Source organism: Cetorhinus maximus, chromosome 11 (genome assembly GCF_964194155.1).
Source record: "Cetorhinus maximus chromosome 11, sCetMax3.hap1.1, whole genome shotgun sequence".
Taxonomy (NCBI): Eukaryota; Metazoa; Chordata; class Chondrichthyes; order Lamniformes; family Cetorhinidae; genus Cetorhinus; species Cetorhinus maximus.
Window position 1 is genome coordinate 125674110 of NC_135889.1, and position 21864 is coordinate 125695973.

Below are 21864 nucleotides of genomic sequence, written 5' to 3' on the forward strand. Positions count from 1 at the left end.
GAATCAAAGTCCAATGGTGTATTAGAACCATAGAACCATAGAACACTACAGCACAGAAAACAGGCCATTCGGCCCTTCTAGTCTGTGCCGAAATATTATTCCGCTAGTCCCATTGACCTGCACCTAGTCCATAACCCTCCAGACCTCTCACATCCATGTATCTATCTAATTTATTCTTAAAACTTAAGAGTGAGCCCGCATTTACCACGTCAGATGGTAGCTCGTTCCACACTCTCACCACTCTCTGAGTGAAGAAGTTCCCCCTAATGTTCCCCCTAAACCTTTCCCCTTTCACCCTAAAGACATGTCCTCTCGTGTTTATTCCTCCTAATCTAAGTGGAAAGAGCCTACTCGCATTTACTCTGTCTATACCCCTCACAATTTGGTAAACTTCTATCAAATCTCCCCTCATTCTTCTACTCTCCAAGGAATAAAGTCCTAACCTGTTTAATCTTTCCCTGTAACTCAACTCCTTAAGACCCGGCAACATCCTAGTAAATCTTCTCTGCACTCTCTCAATTTTACTGTTATCCTTCCTGTAGTTAGGCGACCAGAACTGCACACAATACTCCAAAGTTGGCCTCACCAATGTCTTATACAACCTCACCATAACATCCCAACTCTTATACTCAATACTTTGATTTATGAAGGCCAGTATGCCAAAAGCTTTCTTTACAACCTTGTTTACCTGTGACGCCACTTTCAGGGAATTATGTATCTGAACTCCCAGATCCCTTTGTTCCTCCGCACTCCTCAGTGCCCTACCATTTACTGTGTATGTCCTATCTTGGTTTTACCTTCCAAAATGTAACACCTCACACTTTTCCGCATTAAATTCCATCTGCCATTTTCTGGCCCATTTTTCCAGTTGGTCCAGATCTCTCTGCAAGCTTTGAAAGCCTTCCTCGCTGTCCACAACGCCTCCAAGCTTAGTGTCATCAGCAAACTTGCTGATCCAATTCACCACATTATCATCCAAATCATTGATATAGACAACAAACAACAATGGTCCCAGTACAGATCCCTGAGGCACACCACTAGTCACAGACCTCCAGTCTGAGAAGCAATCATCCACTACCACTCTCTGTCTTCTCCCAAACAGCCAATTTTGAATCCAGTTTACAACCTCTCCATGGATACCAAGTGTCCGAACCTTCTGAACTAACCTCCCATGTGGGACCTTGTCAAAGGCCTTACTAAAGTCCACGTAGACAACATCCACAGCCTTTCCTCCATCTACTTTCTTGGTAACCTCCTCGAAAAACTCTACAAAGTTCGTTAAACACGACCTACCACGCACAAAGCCATGCTGACTATCCTTAATCAGCCCTTGGCTGTCCAAATAATTATACATTCCTTCGCAGAGATTGGCAGGTTGAAAACTGATACTGGATAACTCACTTTTCCAGTAGAGTTGACTTCCATGATGAGATAGATACGTGGAGATAAATTAGTCTTGTAGGTGACGGTACAGAAGTTCCAGTAGAAGCAGTGTAGATGGGGCCAGGTATTCAATCTGGGCAGAGCTCTTTTCTGTGAGGCTGCTTACAGATAGTAAAATGGAAAACTGAGCTTTGCAACATCCCTAGGCTAGGTCCATGTCCCACCTCTGCACATTATCTTGGACAAGGGATACATATCCCTTGTCTAGGTCCCAGAGATGGTTAATCTCACTCATTAAGCATTGAATGTTACAGGGTTCTTTGTCCTAGCAGACAAATAGACTCTGGTTGGCCAGGCCTGGCTTGCGAAATGCAGATGGCCTTTGTATAGTTCTCTTTGAATTTGGCCTCAGCAGCCCACAATGTGTCACTAGTGTCTCCAGAAATAATAAGGTGTAAGTTTATTTTGTTCAGGGGCCACTGAAAGACAAAGATTCAGCCATTTTAAAAGGCCTTTGTCCAGTTTTTAAAATTTCAGAAGTAGCCATGAGGATATAAAAATATCCAAGGTGAGGTCTTCGTCCCCTTACATTATACAAAGCTAGATTGTACTAGATTTTATCGAAACTATGCTCAGAATGTTTGAAGTTTTATACAGGAAACTGCAAGGCTGGGGGTACGATGAAACTGTGACCAATGATATTTGGACTTGGCGTCTTGTGCTGAGTGTGAGGGAGCAGAAACAGCCTCTTTTCATGCCCAGCTTGGAGCTGCATCCCAATTGATGCTGGTTATTTTTTGCTGAATTCTTTCCCTCTTATCCCACGGGTTTCGTTGACTCCTGCCCCCTTGGCGGTTGTCTGCTCTTCAATGAGCTATCGACAGTGGAGGGTCTTGCAGCCATTTTCAAACAGCAAGTAAACAGGCTAGATAAGTTTATTTGCCACAAAGCACGGAAGGATTGCAGAGGGGGAGAAGGTAATTAGAAATTAATGAATAGCAAATTTGACTTTTTAAAATTCTTTCATGGGATGTGGGCGTCACTGGCAAGGCCAGCATATGTTACTCATCCCTAATTGCCCTTGAACTGGGCCAGGATTTTTCAGTCGGCGTGTGGAGGCAGGCCTGACACGCCGGCGGGTAAAATGACACGTGATGATGTTGGGCGTGCGTCCCGACGTCATCGTGCTGCCTTGCGATGCTTCATTCGGCAGGCGTGCGCCGGAGTTGGCTGCGTGCCCGCTGATTATTGCTAGGCCTATTAAGGCCATTAATGAATTAATTAATGTCAAGTTAACGCTGCCCGTCCAACCTTATAGTTGGTGGGCAGGCGACAAAACCGAGCGACCTTTACGATTTTTTTAGGAAACCTCATCCACAAGCGGATGAGGTTTCTTGAAGCTTTTATGAATTAGATAAAAGGTTTTCCTGAAAAATAAAAACATGTCCCATTTCATGTGAGACAGTCACATGAGGGGACATGTTTCATTAAATTTTTATTGATTTTATTTATTATTTTCAAAAGTGCTTCAATCTCCCTGAGGCAGCTCCGTGCCTCAGGGAGATTGATGCACTCTTTCGCGTGCATGCGCAGCAAAGTGTTGGCCCCGATTCTTCCTCCTCACCCCCCCCCCCCACCCGCTCAGCGCTACCGCTTGCGTAATACGCTGGGTGGGCCTTAATTGGTCTGCCTGCATAAAATGGCGGTGCAGAGCCGATCAAGGGCGGCGGGCGGCTCCGTGACCATCCCCGCCCGCTCCTGCCGAGCCCACCGGACGCGGGAAAAATTCAGGCCATGGTCACCATTACTGTGACTAGCTTTCAATTCCAGATTTATTAATTAAATTCAAATTCCACCAGCTGCCATGGTGAGATTTGAGCCTGTTTCAGAGCATTAGCCTGGGCCTCTGGATTACTAGCCCAGTGACATTGCCACTACACCACCATCTTTCCGAAACTTAATGCTACAGATTGAATTGAACAAGAATCTATTACAAGCGGGTGAGCTGTTTTTAGTTTGAAGCAGTACATAGCTAGTACATTAAATTGGAGCATGGGAATCAGTCCCCTCAATCCCCCCTCCCACTCCACACCTCTCTGCAGTGGTTGATGCATCAGTAAGGTTGTTGTCTTTTGGTCTAAGTACAAACTCTATGGGCTGAATTTCCACCCCGTTGAGGGGGTTGTGTGGGGGCGGGCGGAAGTGAGCGCGAGCCCAATCGGCACTCCCGATCGTGTCCGCGCCGCCATTTTATGTGGGCGGGTCAATTAAGGCCAGTCCAACGAGGAGCTCAACTGGAAGCGCTGAGCGCTCCCTGTGCGAGCTGGGGGGAGGATTCCCTGATTTGGGGCCTGCGCATGCGCGCGAAAGAGCACAGAAACCTCCCTGAGGCACAGAGGTACCTCAGGGATATCAGTTTAAGGTTTTAAAACTTAAATAAAGGAAAAAATAACTTTGAAAACATGTCCCCTCATGTCCCCAGTGTCACATGAGCTGGGACATGCCAATGAATTTTTTAAATAATTTTTATTGAATTTTAAAACACTTCATGAAACCTCATCCTGCCCGTGGATGAGGTTTCATGAAAAATGTGAAGGCCGCCTGGGCTCTTCGCCTGCCCACCCGCCAACCTTCTGGTTGGACAGGCAGCTCATTTAATTGTTTTAATTAGTTTTTAACAGGCCTTAATAGGCTTTTGACAGTTCGGTGGGCGTGCAGCTGACTCAGCTGCGCGCCCACCGAACTGAAAATCTAAATGATGCGCGGTGACGTCGGGTTGCCCGCCTGATGTCACCACGTGTCATTTTACGCCTCGGCGAGCAGGCCCCGCCCCTGCTCGCTGACTGGAAAATTCTTCCCTATGTAATAACTACCTACACCAGGGCCAGTGATCACCCATTTGTAAATGGTGTTAGTGTGAATTGCGGTACGGTGTTGCCCCCAAGTGGCATATTCTTGAAATGTTGAGGATGAAAATGAGCTGTCACAGCCATTGTGGCTCATCCCTCAGGTTCCCCAACACACAGATTGGCCGTTGGTAGGTTTAACCTCAGAAAGCAGGAATATCCGCAAGGTTTCAGTTGTGATTCAGTGCCTGTAGCTCTTGCATCTGAGCCAGAATGTCATCTTCGGGCCTTAAAGGAAGTGGATGCACAGATAGTGGATGCATTGGTTGTAATACTCCAAATTCCCTAGATTCTGGAAAGGTCCCAGTAGATTGGAAAACTTAAAATGTAACACCTTTATTCAAGAAAGGAGGGAGACAGAAAGCAGGAAACTACAGGCCAGATAGCCTAACATCTGTCACTGGGTAAATGCTAGAATCCATTATAAAGGAGGTGGTAACATTTAGAAAGTTATAACACTATCAGCAGAGTCAACATGTTTTTATGAAAGGGAGATCATGTTTGACAAATTTATTAGAGTTTTTTGAGGATGTAACAGTCAGGGTGGATAAAGAGGAACCAGTAGATGTAGTGTATTTGGATTTTTAAAAGGCATTTGAAAAAGTGCCACATAGAATCATGACAGCACAGAAGAAGGCCACTCAGCCCATCATGTCCATACTGGCTCTCCTAAGGAGCAATTCATGTACTGCCATTCCCCCGCCCTCTCCACTCATCCCTGAACATTCAGCCTTTTCAGATATTTAGAAAATGTAGAAAAATGTACAACACAGAACAAGGCCACTCTGTCCATCATGTCTGCGCTGGGTGAAAAACAAGCGCTTTAACCTAATCCCATTTTCCAGCACTTGGCCCGTAGCCACACATAGGTTCTAAGAACTCATGGTGTTGGGGGTGATATATTAGCATGGATAGAGAATCGGCTAACTAAGAGGAAACAGAGAGTCATCACAAATTGGTCATTTTCACGGTAGCAAACTGTAAGCAGTGGAGTGTCACAGGGATCAGTGCTGGGCCTCAGCTATTTACAATCTATATTAATGACTTGGATGAAGAAACTGATTATATTGTAGCCGTATTTGCTGATGAAACAAAGTTAGGGAGGAAAGCAAATTATGATGAGGCTGCAAAAAGGCAGCAGTCAGGCCTGGCTGGCTGGCAAGGAGGCACTAGCAAAGGCACTGATGGTATTGGGAGCAAAATTGCTGTTTTCCTGAGAGGGGCAGCATATTCGTGCTCCATGGTACCACTACCACCATAACAGGGTGGCACAGATTACTACTGCTGTAATAAAAACAGAAAGTGCTGGAACAACTCTCTCCACAGATGCTGCCAGACCTGCTGAGTTTGTCCAGTGCTTTCTGTTTTATTTCAGATTTCTAGCATCCGCAATATTTTGCTTTTACTATGACTAGACTGCTGTGATAGCCGGTGTGCCCCTTCGGCCGCTGATATAGCAGCCAGGCTAGCAGCAGTCTGATCTGCGTGGCAGCAAGCTTGGATCTTATTAGCTATGCCTGAGCTTATACCGCAGCACTGAGATGCCGGATGTCTCCCATCTGTGCTGCTGTGGACATTGACACCACAAACACCAGATCATGTTTAGGGTCAAAAGTGCTGCTCTGCACTTGGTGCCTCCTTCCTAAAGGGCATTAATGAACCAGGTGGGTTTTTATATCATGGTCACCATTACTGCGATTAGCTTTTTATTCCAGATTTATTTAATTAATTTAACTCAAAAATTCCCAGCTGTCGTGATGGAATTTGAATTCAGGCCTTCAGACCATTAGCCTAGGCATCTGGATTACTAGTCCACTATCTTGCTAAGGGATAAATACTTGTGTCAAGATACTGTGGAGAACTCGCCTGTTCTTCTTCGAAAAGTGCTGCGAGATCTTTGATGCCCACCTGAGAGGACAGATGGAACCACAGTTGGAGATCAGATCTGAAACACAGTACCTCTAACAGTGCAGCACCTTGCTAATGTTTGAGATTAGATGATGGGGCGGTAATTGGCTGAGTTTTTGTGGACAGAACATACCTGGGCAATTTTCCACATTGCCAGTTAGATGCCAGTGTTGTAGCTGTACAGGAACAGCTTGGCTAGGGGTGCGGCAAGTTCTGGAGCACAAGTCTTCAGTGCTATTGCTGGAATATTATCAGGATCCATAGCCTGTACAACATCAGTGTAGCACTCCCTTAGTACTAACCCTCTGACAGTGCAGCACTCCCTTAGTACTAACCCTCTGACAGTGCAGCGCTTCCTCAGTACTGACCCTCCGACAGTGCATCAATCCCTCAGTACTGACCCTCCGGCAGTGCAGCACTCCCTCAGTACGTACCCTCTGACAATGCAGCACTCCCTCAGTACTGACCCTCTAACATTGCGGTGCTCCTTCAGTGCTGCCCTGGGAGTGTCAGCCTAGATTATGAGGTCATACCATGAGGGGGCACTGTATTAAAATTAGGGGTTGCCCTTTTAGGACAGAGATGAGGGGAATTTCTTTCTCTCAGAGGGTTGTGTGACTTTGGAACTCTCTGCCTCAGAAAGTGGTGGAGGTGGGATCATTAAATATTTTTAAGTCAAGGTAGTTAGATTCTTGTTTAGCAAGGGAATCAAAGGTTATCGGGGTAAATGGGAATGCAGAATTCAAAACACAAACAGATCAGCCATGGTCTTATTGAATGGCAGAGCAGGCTCCAGGGGCTGAATCGCCTACATCTCTTATTTTGTATGTTTGCATGTTTTCCTGGAATTGGGATTGAACCCGTAACCTCTAGATCAGAGGTGAGAAGGAGAGATGGTGGAGCCGTGGTAATGTCACTGGGCTAGTATTCTTGAGGCCCAGGCTAATGCGCTGGGGACATGGATTCAAATCGTACCATGGTAGCTCGTTGAATTTTAATTCAATTGATTAATTTAAAAATCTGGAATTGAAAACTCATGACAATAATGGTGACCAAGAAATTATCATTGATTGTTGTAAAAACCCACCTGGTTCACTAGTGTCCTTTAGGGAAGGAAATCTGCCATCCTTACCTAGTCTGTCCTACATGTGAGTCCAGACCTACAGCAATGTAGACTGCCTTCTGAAATGGCCGAGCAAGCCACTCAGTTAAAGGGCAATTGGGGATGGGCAACAAATGCTGGCCTTGCCAGCAATGCCCACATCCTGTGAAAGAATAAGAAAAAGTGATTGGGGAAATTACTCTGTTTAATTGACAGAGAGAAATCAATCAGGAATTAGTACCACAGCAACAAGCAAAGGCAACCAATCCGAAAGCGAAATCCTTGACAAGGCAATTCAAGTTAGACAAAAATGTGACTGAGAGAGGGCGCCAGAGACACACCAACCAGTGCGAGGCATCAGCAGCTCAAGGTGTCAATCAAACCCAGAGCTAAATATTTAGAAGCACAAAAATTATTTTAATAAATTTGTATTTGCATTTAATAATCACAACCCAATCCATGCAAATGGCAAAAGAAGGCAAAGATCTTCAACATGAGGGATGTCTATAGCTTTACATCGGGAGCACACTGTCATTGCAGATGAGATTCAGAGTAAAGCTCCTTCTATACAGTCCCCATCCTTCTCAGAGCAGGTACAACAAAAAGTTGTTGCAGCTGCACATTCGCATTATTTATTGCACAGCAAGGCCTGTGTGGTATCTTTCAGAGGGCTGTGGGAGCTCAATCATTGAGCATGTTCAAAACAGAAATCGATGGATATGGGATATGGCGATAGCGCGGGAAAGTGGTATTCGAAGTAGATGATCAACCATAATCTAATTGAATGGTGGAGCAGGTTCAATGGGCTGAATGGCCTACCCCTGTTCCTATGTTCCTACATTGTCCTCATCAAACACCCCCGGGACAGGTACAGCACGTGGTTAGAGACAGAGTAAAGCCCCCTCTACACTGTCCCCATCAAACACTCCCAGGACAGGTACAGCACGGGGTTAGATACAGAGTAAAGCTCCCTCTACACTGTCCCCATCAAACACTCCCAGGACAGATACAGCACAGGCTTAGATACAGAGTAAAACCCCCTCTATACTGTCCCCATCATCCCCAGAACACGTACAGTAGAAAGCTGTTGCAAATGCATATACGCATTATTTATCATACAAAAAGGCTGGTGTAGTATCTTTCAGGCTGCTGAGAGTCTGTGCCCTCCCACAGTTTAATGGGAATATTTCTCTAATCCCACACCAATGAGGTTGACTCTTAAATTCTTCAAGAATGTGGCCCAATATTTCCTTCTCAGGGTGGTCATTAAAGGCGACCTCACCAGTGATGCCCACAGTCCCAGCAAATGCTTTTTAAAAAGACAGTGTTGAATTCACTTCACCCAGAATGTTGTAACCAGGTATAAGAGGAAATTACCAGTGAAACCACATCTGAGATCAGAAACAAACTGTAATCTGTGAATCAGACCCTGTCTGCTCCCTGAATCTCTTAAAGTTCTGAGGCCATGGTGTTAATGCTCAGTGAAGTGAGAGTTGAATTAGCCACTGAATTTCTCACTGACAACATCAACACCTGATTCCTTTTCTTCACATTGACTATTCCAATACTCTCCTGGCTCGCCTCCTGCCTTCCACCTTCCATACACCTCAGCTCTGCTGCCCCATACACTAACTCGCACCAAGTCCCACACCCCTGTCACCCCTGTACTTGCTGACCAACATTAGTTCTTGGTCCACCAATGCTTCAGATTTAAAATTGTCATCCTTGTCTTCAAATACCCCCATGTTCTTGTTTCCTGTCTATTTCTGTAATTTCCTCTAGCCTTGCAACCCTCCGAGACCTTTGCATTGTCTTCAATTTCGGCCCCTTGAGCATCCCTCCCGATTTCCATCGCTCCACCATTGACTGCAATGTTTGCAACTGCCTGGGCCTAAGCTCTGGAATTCCCTTCTTAAACCTCTCTGCCTCTCTCTGCTTTAAGACACTTCTTAAAACCTACCTCTTTGACCAAGCTTTTTTACACAACAAATTGTTAGGATTGGGAATGTACCTGCCTGATGGGGTGGTAAATGCAGATTCAATAATAGTCTTCAAAAGGTAATTGTTTAAATACATGAAGGAGAAAAATATTGTACGGATATGGGAAAAGAGTGAGGAGAGTAAGACTAACTGGATTGCTCTTTGCAAGAGCCAATGCAGACTTGATGGACTGAATGGTCTCTTTCTGTTCTGTACTATTCTATGATTCTAAAAGAACATTAGAACTAGGAGCTGGAGTTGACCATTTGGCTCCTTGAACCCAGCCTGGTTGAGTGCAGCTCCAACAACACTCAAGAATCTTGACATCATTCAGGATAAAGCAGCCTGCTTGATTGGCACCCCATCCACTACCTTCACCACCCACTCCCTCCACCACTGACGCACAGTGGCAGCAGTGTGTACCAGCTACAAGACGCACTGCAGAAACTTCCCAAGGCTTCTGCGGCAGCACCTTCCAAACCCATGACCCCAACCGCCTAGAAGGACAAGGGCAGCAGATACATGGGAACACCACCACCTGGAAATTCCCCTCCAAGTCACTCACCATCCTGACTGTCGCTAGGCAAAAATCCTGGAACTCCCTCCCTAACAGCACTATGGGTGTACCTACACCACATGGACTGCAGCAGTTCAAGAAAGCAGCTCACCACCATCTTCTCAAGGGCAATTAGGGATGGGCAATAAATGCTTGTCTAGCCATTGATGCCCATGTCCTATGAAAGAATAAAAAACTCCAGCACTCAATAAGATCATAGCTAAACTTCTGCATCAACTCCACTTTCCTGTCTGTCCCCAGACCATTTGAGTCCCTTAGTACTGAAAAACTGAACTATCTCAAGTCAATTCCTTCAAGAATTCCAAAGATTCATAAACCTCTGACTGAAGAAATTCCTCTTCATCTCAGTCCTAAATGGCCAGCTCCCTTATTCTGAGACTGTGCCCCCATGTTCTAGACCCTTCAGTCAGTGGGAAACAACCTGTAGTAAAGTGGAGTGCTATGTACCTTTAAGAGAATGTAGTTAGTTCACAATGTGACTGTATTGACCAATCGCTACACAGCGTGGGCTTCTTGGGTAACTGTAAGACTAGAGCTGGAGGTGATTGAAGAAGCACACATGGGGCACAATTTTCCATTCGGCGTGGGGGTGTGCACCCGACACGCCAGAACGTTAAATGCAACATGATGACGGGCGTGTGTCCTGATGTCATCGTGAAGTCATGCGATATTTTGCTTGGCGGGCGCGTGCCGGAGTCGGCTGCACGCCCACCGATAATTGATAGACCTATCAAGGCCATTAACCAGGTAATTAACCTGAATTTTACGCTGCTCGTCCAACCTTAGGGTTGGCGGGCAGGCGAAAAGGCCAAGCGGCCTTTACGTTTTTTAGGAAACCTCATTCACAGGAGGGATGAAGTTTCCTAAAGCTTTTACAAATTAAATAAAAACTTTCTTTGAAAAATAAAAACATGTCCCATGACATGTGACACAGTCACATGAGGGGACATGTTTCATTAAATTTTCAATGTATTTATCTTTTTAACAAATGTTTCAATCTCCCTGAGGCAGCTCTGTGCCTCACAGAGATTGAAGCACTCTTTCACGCGCATGCCTTGCCTTAATTGACCCGCTCGCATGAAATTGCAGTGCGGAGCCGATCGCAGGCAGCTCCGTGACCACCCCCACCTGCTCCTGCCGAGCCCGGCCGATGAATGGAAAATCCTGCCATGGTGTTAGTGCTCTGTTCTTAGTTCCAATAAACCATCAATGTTTGTTCAGATAATTGGTCTCTCTACCTATATTGTTTCAAGCACCAACTAATGTGTTAGTATTAAGGAGGCAGGTAGTGTTCACTGGACAAAGCAAACCTGATAACCAAAAGCATAAAACAGCCTTTCAGCATGTACGCTGTCAAACCCTCTCAACCTAGGAGTCAGCCTTTGTTGCACCCTCTTTAAAGCAAGTATATCCTTCTTTCGTTAAGGAAACCAAAACTGCACATAGTACTCCAGGTGTGGTCTCACCAAACCCTATATAATTGCAGCAAGATTTCCTTCTTATACTCTAACCTCTTGAAATAAAGTCTAACTTACATTTGACTTCCAATTTGCTTGCTATAGCCGATTCCTAACTTCTGTGACTTATGACACATTAATTCATCTGAATACTAATATGTTCTACTCTCTCACCTTTTAAAAAAGATTCTGCTTTTCCATTCTTCCAATCAAAGTCGATAATTTCATCCCTCCCCACATTATATTCCACCTGCAACCTGCTTGCCCAATCACTTAACAGGTGATTAGACTCTTTATAGCATCTTTGTGTCTTCCCCACAGCTTACATTCTCACCTTGCTTTGGATCGTCAGTAAACTTGGATTCATTAACCTATAAATTTTATTGATTTATGTGAATTAAAGTATATTAACACATCAGCACCTCTCCGCTGTCTGGGTGGGCCTGCTCTCAACCTGGTTCCATTTTTAATGATCTAATTGTAGCCAGAGTATCTCCTGCAATGTTTTCTCTTCTTACTGTCACACCATTACCTCTGGTGACCCCAAGGATCTATCCTTGGCCCCTTCCTATTTCCCATCTACATGCTGCTCCTAGGCAACATCACTAGTTTTCTGTACACTGATGACAACCAGCTCTACCTCACCACCACCTCTTTTGACTCCTCCGCGGTTGCTAAATTATCAGACTGCTCATCTGACATCCAGTACTGGATGAGCAGAAATGTCCTCCAGTTAAATATGTGGGAGAGCGAGGCCTTTTCTTTGGTCCCCACACCAAACTCCATTGCCTAATTACCAACTCTATCCCCCTCCCTGGCAACACTAAGGCTGACACTAACTGTTGATAACCTTGGCGTCACATTTGACCCTGAGATGAGCTCCTGACCACATATCTACGCTATCACAAATACTGCCGATTTCCACATCTGTATCATTAACTGACTTTGCCTGTCTCAGCTCATCTACTGCTGAAACTCTCATCCATGCCTTCATTACCTCAGAAATTGACGATTCCAATGCACTCCTGGCTGGTCTCCCACATTCTCCCCTCGATAAACCTGAGGTCATCCAAAACTCTGCTGCCCATTCCTTAACTCTAACCAAGTCCTGTTTTCCCATCACCCCTGTGTTCGCTGGCCTACATTGACTCCTGGTCAAGCAATGTGTTGATTTTAAAATTCTCATCCTTGTTTTCAAATCCCTCCATGGTCTCTCCGCTCCCTATCTCTCTAATCCTCTCCAGCTCCCCAACCCTCTGAGATATCTGCGTCACCCTAATTCTGGCCTCTTTTGCATCCCAATTATAATTGCTCCACCATTGGTGGCTGTGCCTTAAGTTGCTCGGGCCCAAGCTCTGGAATCCCCTCCTTACACCTCTTTGCCACTCTACCTCACTTGCCTCCTTTAAGACACTCCTTAAACCCTACCTTTTTGACCAAGCTTTTGGTCATCTGACTTAATATCTCCTTATGTGCCTCGATGTCATATTTTGTTTTATAACACTCCTGTGATGTTTTGTGATGTTTTACAACATTAAGGGCACTATCTAAATATAAGTTGTTGCTACACTCAATCCCCTCATCTAAATCGTCTTTCCTAACATCATCTTTTGTGGTGTGGTGTCAAATTTTGGTTTGCTAATATTCCTCATAAGACCCCGAGAAAGAGGAGCAGGAGTAGACCATTCGGTCCCTCAAGACTGCTCCTCCATTCAATAAGATCACAGTTGATCTGATTGTGGCCTTAGCTCCACTTTCCTGTCCGCTCCCCATAAACCTTGACTCCCTTGTAGATCAAAAATCTGTCTAACTCAGCCTTTAATATAGACCTGCTGAGTTTTTCCAGGTAATTCTGTTTTTGTTTTGGATTTCCAGCATCCGCAGTAGCTTTTAGCTTTTTGTTTTTATCTTTGTGTTTGATTGACTGCCACCTCTCTTCAAAAAATGCCCTCTTTGAAGAAGTATGGTTCTGTCCTCCGACAAGATTTCCGACTGTCTCTTCTCCCCTGCTCATATTTCTCCCTTCTTCTAACTATGCTCCAGTTCTGCCGAAGGGCCATGAAGGCTCGAAACGTTAACTGATTTCTTCTCCGCCGATGCTGCCAGACCTGCTGAGTTTTTCCAGGTAATTCTGTTTTTGTTTTGGATTTCCAGCATCCGCAGTAGCTTTTAGCTTTTTGTTTTTATCTTTAATATATTCACTGTCCCAGCCTCCACTGCTCACTGGGGAAGAGAATTCCAAAGACTAACGACCCTCTCAGAGGAGAAATTTCTCCTCATCTCCATCTTAACTGGGAGACCATTTATTTTTACATTGTGCCCCCTAGTTCTGGATTCCCCAATGTGGGGAAACATCCTCTCAGCATCCACCTTATCAAGCTCCCTCAGGATCTTATATGTTTCAATAAGATCATTTCTCATTCTTCTAAACTCCAATGAGTATAGGCCCAACCTGCTTAACCTATCCTCATTGGACAACCTGTAATCCCAGGAATCAGCCTCTGAGCTGCTTCCCATGCAAGTATATCCCTCCATAAATAAGGTGACCAAAACTGTATAAAGTACTCTAGGTGTGACCTCACCAATGCCCTGTACAGTTGTAGCAAGACTTCCCTACATTAATACTCTGTCCCCTTTGCAATAAAGGCCAACATTGCCTTCCTAATCACTTGTACTTGCAGACTAACCTTTTGTGCTTCATGTACTAGGACGCCTAGATCGCTCTATAATGTGCAATATACTGAAGCCCATTGAATTGCCTGTTCAACCTAATGTAGAGTGTGCTAATGTTTAAACTCAAATGTTTGTGCAATGTTAATACTTATACCATGTCCAGTGTCCTTTGCACTGTTGGATTCACAGAGCTCAAGCTCGTCGTCAAGTCCCTAGTTAAGAAGTAATCTCTTTGGTTAATTTAAGAAACCATAATATGTTACCAATGGGGCTTTTCAAGATGCTGACAGTGCTAATGGTTTAAAATTGGCCCTTGCATACTGCTTCTGTGAATGCACTTCCCTGGTCTCCAGGAACTAATGACCCTCAGTAACTAATGACCCCCTGTAACTAATGGCCCTCAATAACTAGTGACCCCTGTAACTAATGACCCTCAATAACTAATGGCCCTCAGTAACTAATGACCCCCTGTAACTAATGACCCTCTGTAACTAATGACGCTCAGTAACTAATGGCCCTCAGTAACTAATGGCCCCCTGTAACTAATGACCCCCTGTAACTAATGACCCCCTGTAACTAATGGCCCTCAGTAACTAATGACCCCTGTAACTAATGACCCCCTGTAACTAATGACGCTCAGTAACTAATGGCCCTCAGTAACTAATGGCCCTCAGTAACTAATGACCCCTGTAACTAATGACCCCTGTAACTAATGACCCTCAATAACTAATGGCCCTCAGTAACTAATGACCCCCTGTAACTAATGGCCCTCTGTAATTAATGGCCCTCTGTAATTAATGGGCCTCAGTAATAATGACCATCAGTAATAATGACCCTCTAATAAAAAACATTAATAATATTGACCCTCTGTAATAAAAGCTCTCAGTAACTAATGACCCTCAGTAATAAAAAAACCACCAGTACCTATTAACCATCAGTAACTAATGACTCTCAATAACTAATGTTTTTGGGGTAGGAGTGACACTAGAAGTGTTGAATTTGTCCCTATTTGCCCTGAGAGCATTCAGGGTTAGAACCCATACTGCCTGTAGACCAGTGAGAAAGATATAGCAGAGAAAATCTGCAGAGAAATGACAATGAACTGTAGAATAGTGATAACCATTATCCTAATATAGACAGGGATAGTAGTAGTGTGAAGGACAGGGAGGGAATGAGATTCAGAAATAAAAGTAGAAAATGTTGGGCCTCAATTTCATGCTTGTCGTCTGCACCCAGTCAGCGGGAACGGAAGTGGATATGGAATCTGCTCCCAGCCACTTTCTCGTTTTAAATGTGATTTCACACTGGATGGCCAATTAAGGTTCGCCCAGCGTGAAACATGTCTTCTCAATGGCCAGGAAGGGCTGTGCGGGGGCGGGAGGCTGTCGAGCGCCAGGTCCAATGGCGACCCGGAGGACGCTTTAAAATCGGCAGCTCCCTGAAGGCTGCCAGGGGAGAATCTTTGGAGTCTGTCCAATGAACCATTTCATTCAAACAATGGCCTCACCGGTGGCTGGAGATGTCAGGCAGGAGGGCAAGTTGGGTGGGCACTTGGCCCCCTGCTTCTTGGACGAGTGCCTCGCAGTCTTTGTAGAGCATGTTGGTGTCAGGCGGGACACTCTTGCACCCAGGGATGGCACGACAAAGCCACCGCACCACACCAAAAAAGCCTGGGAGGAGGTGACACGCGAGGTCAGTGGCCATGACATTGTGAGGTGCACATGGGCGCAGACCCGCCAAAGATTCAACGATCTGCTGCACTCGACAAGGGTGAGTACCAAGTAGGCTCGGATCAGTGTGGAGAAGTGTTAATGGCTGGCCGTCCCCTTGTGGAGCTCAAGGGTGTTAGAGTCTGAATGCCAACTGTCATTGACACCGGCACCGGCCATGGGGGTGAGCCCTAGCTGCTTGGCCTGAATGCCTTGCTGGTTGAGGGCCACGACTTGGATGTGCCCTGCGAGGTGTCCCGGGAGAGTGGGGGAGTGCGGGGGTTGGCCAGGCTGCAATGGCCCTGCAGGTAGAGTGGACAAATCAATGCTCCTCTGCCCTTCCAGGAGAAGAGAAGCCATAACACCAATGAAAGAACTAAGACAGATGGAGGTCCCCCAAACCTCCTCATTCTGACGAGGCATGAGATGGATGCCTTGGAGCTGGAGAGCCGCCACTCACCTTGTTCAGCCAGTCGTGGAGAGACAGGGGTCTCCGATGAAGGTAAGAGTGCAGTGCGCAGAGGTGAGAGTGTCGGATTGTGCAGACATTCTTGCGTAGTCTCCTCATTGGTGGGAGCCTCAAACCTGGAGTCCCCATTGATCATTGAAAGACGATGGCACCATGATGCAGATCTCCATTGTCTCACCAGGGTGCCTGGCATGCACAGTGACATTGTGATGACTTTAACTAATGACATGTCCTTGTTCTCCCTTAGATTCGCCAGCATGCCCATGAGCACTAAGAGCCACCCTTGACGCCAGAGGACCACTGGGCTTTAGATGCACCTGCATCACACCCCCTCTCTACAGCATGCACCAGCACAGATACCAGCACCTCATTGGGCATTAGATCATTGCCTAGAATGTTGGTGCACAGCGGTCAGGGCAGTTCACACTCACTTAAGGAACAGGCGGAGGCAAAGAGTGCCCAGGATGCCTGCAGTCGGAGGGCTGCTGGAGACCAGGACCATGTTGATTCAAAGGCAGATGATGAGCCTCTGGAGTCGTACCTTAGGTGGAAGATGCTGGATGTCCAGGGGGATGTGCGGGAGGATCTGGTGGAGATCCATGAGGGTCTGCATGCCGTGGTCTCTGTTGTGGAGGAATCCATGTGGAGCATGAGCACTGCATTGACTTCATGTCCAAGCTCGTTGCCTCCTCCATTGAGAGAATAACGACTCTCATGGAGAGGCAGCTCCAGGGACAGAATGAGGGGTTCCTGGGGTTGCGCTCGGACCTGCAAGCCCTCACACAGGCAATGACCTCAGGTGGTCAGTGCCAGTGTAGGAGATGGATGAGGCACCCAGTATCCTAGCTAGGTCCATCAGTGATGTGCAGGGAGGTCCAGAGCAACCTCATGTTGGCACACAAGCTGCTTGTCATCTCTGCTGGCTCCTTTCTGGGTACTCTGGATGATGGCAGCAGCTCCTCCGCCCCTCTGCCAGTGACCGTGGCATCTGATGAGGCTGCGATGACTGGGGAGCGGCCAGCCGCGGTACTGGTCACTCCCTCTTAGGCAAGGCCAGCACTGGCTCCACTAGCCAGAGGGTGACCACTAAGGTAATCAAGGCCAACAGGACAGCACAGTTAGGAGGCTGTCCTTGATGCCAGTGCCAGCGAGCAGGTATGGGGGTGGTGCAACAAGACGCAGCACTCGCAAACATAAGATTAAGATACCATGAGCACAAGAGGGACTGTTCACGGGTGATCTTCTGTTCTGCCATGTTTTGTTAATATGTTTACTGGTGTGGCCATGAACACCATATATTGTTATGTTCATTTGATGTGAATGTCAACATGCTATAAATTTTGCTTTTGTCTTAATGGCCTGAATATGCGTCACTTGTTTTGTAGGTGCAAGGTACGTCAGTATGTAGTGCTGGACGTGTGTGGCTCTAAACTTTATTACACAGGAAAGGGTCATTTCAGACACCCGGGATGGAGGTGGCAGCCCTGGTATGAGGTGGAAGCAGATCTTTGGCAGCCTAGCTGAAGGAGTGTTGGATCAAGGCGTCCCTGGTGTCCCTGACTCCCTGAAGGATAGAGAGGTCTGCCTCCATGCCCTCAGTGTTCTCCTCACCATGCTCCTCCTTTGACTCACCACTGGATTCATCTTCTGTGGCCTGTGGAGCTGCCTCAAGATCCTCTTCCTCCAGTGGGTCACCCCTTGTCAGTGTAAGATTGTGGAGAGTGCAGCATGCAGCCACTATCAGTGACACCTGCTTTGGGGGCTATTGTAGTGCTCCCCCTGAACGGTCCAGGCATCGGAAGCGTATCTTCAAAAGACCTTTGGCTCTCTCTATCACTGCCCTTGTGGAGGCATGGCTCCTATTATAATGCTGCTCTGCGTCTGTTCTTGGGTGGCGAGAAGGCACCATAAGCCAGCTTTTCAATGGATATCCCTTGTCACCCAGCAGCTATCCATCCAGTTGGGCTGGTGCATTGAATAGCCTTGGCACCTGTGAGTGTCTGAGGATGTAAGTGTCATAGGAGCTGCCAGGGTATCATGCACAGACTTGTAGAATCTGCTTCTTGTGGTCACAAACTATCTGGACATTCATTGAGTGGGAGCCCTTCCTGTTGACTAAGGCACCCGGCTGACTCACTGACGCCTTGATGGCCACATGTGTGCAGTCGATGACACCCTGGATGTGGGGGAACCTAGCAAATGCTACAAACCCTCTGGCTCACTCAGCCTGGCTGATATGACACGGCAGATGATGTGTGCCAGGCGGATCAAATCCATGAGGGAAACCTGATCATGCTATCACAACGATTTTACAATTTGTATTTATTTTGAGATGTGTGCACTGAATTCAAAAGTAATAAGACTGCCAAGACTTTGAGATTTTAAAAAATACTTAATTAAAATATTTGTTAACAAAAGAGAAGGTTTCAAGCACGTACATAGAACTATTTGGATTGGGGGAGAGTGGATTTTAGTAAAATAAGGCAGGATCTGGCCAAGGTAGATTGGGAACAGCTACTTGTGGGGAAATCTACAGAGGAACAGTGGGGGGTGTTCAAAAAGGAAATGGGGAGGGTACAGGTTCAACATGTTCCCTCTAGGGTGATAGGAAGCAGTAACAAGCCCAGAGAACCATGGATGACCAGAGATATTCAGGTTACGATGAGAAGGAAAAGAGAGGCTTTTAGCAGGTACAAGGGAAGCAAATCGGCAGAGGCTTTAGTGGAGTACAGACAGTGCAGGGTGGGGCTTAAGAAAGCAACTAGGAGAGCAAAGAGGGGATGAGAAAGCTCTGGCTGGTAAAAGTAGGGAAAATCCCAAGATATTCTATAAGTATATCAATGGGAAGAGGGCAATCTATGGGTGGAGCCAGAGGACATCGCTAGAGTGTTGAATGAAAACTTCACGTCCGTCTTCACCCAAGAGAATGAGGATGAAGGTATCGAACTCGGGGAGAGAGACTGCGAGGCCCTTAAGCAAATTGATATAGGGAGTGACAAGGTATTGGAGGTGCTGACAGGCTTAAAAGTGGACAAATCTCCAGGTCTGGATGATTTGTGTCCCAGGCTGCTGAGGGAGGCAAGGGAGGAGATCGCAGGGGCTCTGACCTAAATTTTGAAATCCTCTCTGGCCACGGGGGAGGTGCCAGAGGACTGGAGAACAGCTAATGTGGTTCTGCTATTTAAGAAGGGTTGTAGAGATAAGCCAGGGAACTACAGGCCAGTGAGTCTCACGTCAGTGGTAGGGAAACTATTGAAGAAAATTCTGAAGGAGGGAATCTATCTCCACTTGGAGATGCAAGGTTTGATCAGGGATAGTCAGCATGGCTTTATCAGAGGGAGGTCATGCCTAACAAATTTGATTGAATTTTTTGAGGTGGTGACCAGGTGTGTAGATGAGGGTAGTGTAGTTGATGTAGTTTATATGGATTTCAGCAAAGCCTTTGACAAGGCCCCACATGGGAGACTTATAAAGAAGGCAAAGGCATATGGGATACAGGGTAATTTGATAAGGTGGATTCAAAATTGGCTTAGTTGTAGGAGGCAGAGGGTGATGACAGAAGGATGCTTTAATGACTGGAAGCCAGTGTCCAGTGGTGTACCACAGGGATCTGTGCTGGGTCCCCTATTACTTGTCATTTATATAAACAACATAGATGACTATGTGGGGGGTAGGATTAGTAAGTTTGCGCATGACACAAAGATTGGCCGGGTGGTTAACAGTGAGGTTGAGTGTCTTGGGCTATAGGAAGATATAGATGGGATGGTCAAATGGGCAGATAAGTGGCAGATGGAATTTAACCCTGAAAAGTGTGAGGTGATACACTTTGGAAGGAGTAATTTGACAAGGAAATATTCAATGAACGGCATGGCACTAGGAAGTTCTGAGGAACAAAGGGACCTTGGTGTGTGTGTCCATAGATCTCTGAAGGCAGAGGGGCATGTTAGTGGGGTGGTGAAAAAGGCATATGGGACACTTGCCTTTATCAATCGAGGCATAGATTAAAAGTAGGGAGGTCATGTTGGAGTTGTATAGAACCTTGGTGAGGCCACAGCTGGAGTACTGTGTGCAGTTCTGGTCGCCACATTATAGGAAGGATGTGATTGCACTGGAAGGGGTGCAGAGGAGACTCACCAGGATGTTGCCTGGGATGAAACATTTAAGTTATGAAGAGAGATTGGATAGACTTGGGTTGTTTTCGTTGGAGCAGAGAAGACTGAGGGGTGATCTGATCGAGGTGTACAAGATTATGAGGGGCATGGACAGGGTGGATAGGGAGCAGCTGTTCCCCTTAGTTGAAGGGTCAGTCACAAAGGGGCATAAGTTCAAGGTGAGGGGCAGGAGGTTTAGGGGAGATGTGAGGAAAACCTTTTTTACCCAGAGGGTGGTGACGGCCTGGAATGCACTGCCTGGGAGGGTGTTGGAGGTGGGTTGCCTCACATCCTTTAAAAAGTACCTGGATGAGCACTTGGCACGTCATAACATTCAAGGCAATGGGCCAAGTGCTGGTAAATGGGGTTAGGTAGGTAGGTCAGGTGTTTCTCATGTGTCGGTGCAGACTCGATGAGCCAAAGGGCCTCTTCTGCACTGTGATTCTGCGATTCTGTGACTACAAATTACTACAAAATAACTCCTAAAATCCTTAATTAACCTCACTCCCAGTTACACCCCCTTTAAGCTAATGGTTCAAAAATAGATTTTAGATTTGAAACAATGACAAATGGCTGACAAGTGGCAAGTAACATTCATGCCACACAAGTACCAGGCAATGACCATCTCCAACGAGAGATAATCTAACCATCGCCCCATGATATTCAGTGGCATTATCATCGCTGAATCCCCAACTATTAACATCCTGGAGGTTACCATGGACTGGAAACTGAACTGGACTAGCCCTATGAATACTGTGGCTTCAAGAACAGGCCAGAGGCTAGGAATCCTGCAACGAGTAATTCACCTCCTGACTCCCCAAAGCCTGTCCACCATCTACAAGGCACAAGTCAGGAGTGTGATGGAATACTCCCCACTTGCCTAGATGAGTGCTGCTCCCACAACACTCAAGAAGCTTGATGCCATCCAGGACAAAGTAGCCCGCTTGATTGGCACCACATCCACAAACATTCACTCCCTCTACTACCGACGTACAGCAGCAGCAGTGTATACCATCTACAAGATGCAGTGCAGGAATTCACCAAGGCTCCTTCGACAGCACCTTTCAAACTCATGACCACTATCATCTAGAAGGACAAAGGCAGCAGATAGATGGGAACACCACCACCTTGAAGTTCCCCTCCAAGTCACTAACCATTCTGACTTGAAAACATATCGCTGTTCCTTCACTGTCGCTGGGTCAAAATCCTGGAACTTCCTCCCTAACAGCACTGTGGGTATACCTATACCACATGGACTTTAGTGGTTGAAGAAGGCAGCTCACCACCACCTTCTCAGGGGCAACTAAGGATGGGCAATAAATGCCGGCCCAGCCAGCAAAGCCCACATCCCGTGAATGCATTTTTAAAAATCCAGCAAATTAACACAGTATGCTGAAGGATGGAATTCAAAATGGCCTCTCCAGCTTCAGCTTCTCAAGACAGTGGGCTTATTCACAGATTTTGCAGGCTTCATTTAGGCTATTTCACACACTTCTATTAGATCTCACAATGCCTTCTCCTGACACATAGCCTCATTCTTCGTTATATA

General features: G+C 46.3%; 1 protein-coding gene across 8 annotated transcripts in view; it reads left to right on the top strand.

The window, feature by feature from the left end:
- Positions 1 to 21864, top strand: part of tns1b (tensin 1b) — a 662464-nt gene that overhangs the window by 220223 nt on the left and 420377 nt on the right. The gene's annotated exons all lie outside the window — the stretch shown is intronic.